This window comes from Spinacia oleracea, chromosome 6, assembly GCF_020520425.1.
Source record: "Spinacia oleracea cultivar Varoflay chromosome 6, BTI_SOV_V1, whole genome shotgun sequence".
In the NCBI taxonomy this organism is placed as follows: domain Eukaryota; kingdom Viridiplantae; phylum Streptophyta; class Magnoliopsida; order Caryophyllales; family Amaranthaceae; genus Spinacia; species Spinacia oleracea.
In genome coordinates, this window is record NC_079492.1 from 81,895,512 (window position 1) to 81,899,572 (window position 4,061).

The following is a 4,061-nucleotide window of genomic DNA, read 5'->3' on the forward strand; positions in this document are numbered from 1 at the left end:
ATTTGACGATATATTCAAGATAGACTGTCAGACCAGTCCTGTGACTAAGAAATGTCTATCAAGTGAACTTCAATGTCAAAAGTTGAAAATGGTCCCTGGTCGGAGTTTTCTATAAAGATGGACGCATAGAAAACGTTAGACGACTAGAATGCAAGATGACTAGTAGTTTTGTTTCTTGAACTATGTGGACATGGCAATGTCGCAATCATTTGCATAGATATTTACTTTGGGAAGACTAGTATCGGACAGACCTATGAAACTTTACTGTAAGAGATGAAAATCTGTCACAAGTAAATTTCATTAAAATTATTAGACACTAATCCTCAATACCTGAGTGATTTGAGATTACTTGTTTGAGAACTGGTTACTTTGACGTTATCAACCGTCGCACCGTAAAAGGAGGCTATAAAGGCAACGCTCGGGTAATCACCTATCAAACGAAGTCTAATCTCAAGATCGCAAGATTGGGATTGTCCTCCCATAAATCGGGATGAGATGCTGAAAGTTGTACAAGGCCACTCGTAGAGCTAGAAACTGTAAAATGCATGGCCGTGCTCAGATGAATTATAGGCTATGATTATCTGTTTATTTGATCAGTTGAACTCTGAAACCGAGAAACACCTCTGGACATAATAAGGATGACAACTCTTACCTTATGTTCAAGAGAAAGCATCGAGTGACAAAGGAATTAGGAAATTCACACTTGTCCCTAAGGACAAGTGGGAGACTGAAGGACATAATGCCCTTGGTCCAAGTATGCATTTAATGGTAAGTCAAATAAATGCGGTTCAGTGTTAATTATACAAGTTAATAATTCAGTGAGATCAAGTGAGATCAAGTTAATTATACAAGTTAATAATAAATGAGGCCACTTCAGTTCAAGTGGATTAATGACATTAATCCACAGCTTACTCTTGACTGAACCCGTAGGTTCACACAAATAGTACGTAAACGGATCAAGTATTTAATGGCATTAAATACTCCATCTATGGATATTCGGAATCGACAGATCTTGGTTCCAGTGGGAGCTAAGATCGTCAAAGGCAAATAATTAATACTCCGGAAACGATGATATTGCCGGAAACGGAAATATGGATCGTATCGGAAATATAAATATTATCCAAGTCGTAGATGTTGCCGGAAACGGAAACATGGTACGTATCGGAAAATATTATCGGAAATGGAAATATTGCCGGAATCTGAAATATTGCCGGAAACGGAAATATTGTCGGAATCGGAAATATTATCGGAATCGGAAAATAAATCAGGAAACGGAAATATTAAATATTTGTTCGAAACGGAAATTAATTCCGGAATCGGAAATGTTAAATATTATTCGTATCGGAAATGAATTCAGGAATCGGAAAATTAATCGGAAGCGCGTCGTAATAATTAGCATTGGACGAGCTTGCTAGACGAAGGTCCAGCGCGAAGCCAGGCCCACGTCCAGCGAGCCCAGCGCGCGTCACAGCAGCCCAAGGCAAGGCCAGCCCAGCGCGCCAAGGCTGCGAGCACAATGGCAGCGAGCACGCGTGGGCTTCGTAGCCTGCTGCGGGCTTTGCGTATGCGCGGGGGTGGCCTGCTGGCATACGGGCCATGTTTGTGTGTGTTTGTGCTTACGTATGAAACCTTAATCATGTAGGATTTGTTTAAGATTAAATTCCTAAATCTACTAGATAATTAATTAATTGAATTTAAGTTAAATTCAGATTAGTTAATTCGTTTCCTAGTAGGATTCCAATACCTGTTTCCATACCCTATAAATAAGTGATCATAGTTCACAATTTATAACGATTTTTCCAAGTATTCATAAGAGTTTTAGGCATAAAATTCAGTTATTATTTGTTGCATAAAAATCGAAAATACATAGTACCTTTGGGGCAATTCTAGTTAATTAAACCTAAGGCGGATCCGGACGTGCTGTGGACTTTCTATGGAGGGACGACACTTGGAGTCCTAAAGACTTGTTCTTGTTCGGTTCGGGCGCAGCAAGGGAGGGCACGCTACAAAGAGTATGCATCCTAAATTATGCTAATTGTTATGTGGCAATTAATTTGGAATCCTGGCTTTTATGGTTTTTACGCATGATTTATATTCATTTATATGTATCATAACCTAACACATTTCTTGGACTGTAAGCCTGAATAAGTAACATGGTAAGTAATGCTACTTGTAAATTAAGAATTCTACTACGTACAAGTACTAGTATTAGTAGTTCAGCCAACATACGGTAAAAGAACGAACATGATCTAACCGCTCATCAGAGTTATGGTTTAACGTTTCATGCATGAACTTCATAATATAATAGCCACACTCGCAGGCGCCGACTTGTTGAGCACACTGATTTGGAAACAAATAATAAATTATATATCCAAGTAGTTACCCAAAAAATAGTAAAGCTAATTAATAAGCATGATATACCTTTACAGGGAAGCCACTCAACCCCTTCGTAGTCGATCTATACGCACAAATCCCACCATTAAACTTGTACACTTGGTTCTTATGGTAAGTATTTTATGTGGTTTAGTATTGTAACTGAACTTTCTTAGTTCTTATAACTTGGTTTATGAAGTGCTAGAGAAGTTGGTGAAGGAGAGAAAAACCCTGGAGATGGTGAGTTTGACGGAAAGAGGAAACTGAAAGTGTTGGTGGGTGACACTGAAATTAGGGAATTTTCATAATTCTACTGAAATAACCATGCTTGTATTCCTCTGATTTAGTTTGCTAGACTTTTTGAAATTAAGAAGTCCTTATTACTAAAGATTTCACTTCCTATTTAATCCATGTGTCAGTTTTGAATTTGTTACTGAATATTTTAGTTACTCTCACTTGGTCTAGGTTGGTATTGTTTCATGCAAACATAGTTAGCTAAAAATACTAAAATATTATATAAGACTTTGGGTTTATGTGATAATGGTGACTTCACAGACAATAGTTTTTCTTTTTACTTTTTCTGTTGTCTTATGTTTTCCTCGCATCCATGACTGGTTGAAGCTTGCATAAGCATTCATATTTTCATGCCTACCAAACACGAGTAAGGTGTGCTATACCTGACATGATATATTTTGTGAACTTTATTGGTGAAAGCTCATCATATACTCATATTGGTGAGACATCCTTGAGTTTTTATTGTTGACGCATCTTATGTGGCTCAATATCACTTACATGATAACCTTCTTGTACGTTTGAGTGATTTGGGACATCTTTTTTGGGTCTGAATTTCACCATTGTGAGGTTGGTCTCTCGGAGCAAGCTAGCCAACACGATTTGGAGCAATAGGTGAATTTGGTAAACAATTATTTCATTTTGTTATTTTTTGGAGTGGTACGACCATCTAATAACAGAAGACGTTGATTATGCAGCTGAAGAGGCAGGGAATAGCTGAAGAGGCAGGGAGTGAAGGCTAGTAAACAGTTCCTTGGTCGACGTAGTAATCTGATTTTTTTTTGTTTTTTTTTTTAGTTTAACTGTTATTTAACTTTATTCTCATTCTATGGATTTTTTTTACATATCAACTCCAGATTTGTTTGTAGAATATTTGCATACAAATTGACATTGGAAATGGCAAAGAATAAATTGAAAAACATGATTTTTCATGGTTATGTATTTGCAGTTTAGAGAATGTGAACAAAAGACAATCTCCTAAAATTGTTACTGAAATGCAGCTGCATTAATTTACTATTGAGCAAACAAATCAAACAGCTTTGTTCTTACCAAGGGACATACTTAAATGAATTTACTATTGAGAAAAATGAAGCTTAGGGTCATTCCGATTATTCTAAACCCACCTTTTCCAAAACGTATTTGTATCTTGTTTGAATTAACCATTTTCAGTCAGGAGAGATTGCATAACCAAGCCTTAAGTTCCAGTTCTCTCCAGAACCAGACAAAATTCTTATAGCTGGTCAATTGGAACTTGTCATAGTTTAAATTTTATTCAACCAGTGTCAATTCATCTTGGAGATATAGCTCAAGTATCAAATAATCAAATACCATAAATTCCCATCTATAGAACTATGTGTCAACATTAACATTTATTAGCTTCCCATAAGATTTCAAAG

General features: G+C 36.6%; 1 long non-coding RNA gene across 1 annotated transcript; it reads left to right on the forward strand.

Annotated features, from left to right (window-relative positions):
• The first annotated feature begins 3,032 nt into the window (after positions 1 to 3,032).
• Positions 3,033 to 3,596, forward strand: LOC130464422 (uncharacterized). Its single transcript, XR_008924823.1, has 2 exons — positions 3,033 to 3,279; positions 3,363 to 3,596. It is a non-coding gene; the product is annotated as an uncharacterized lncRNA (long non-coding RNA).
• Positions 3,597 to 4,061: the final 465 nt, after the last annotated feature.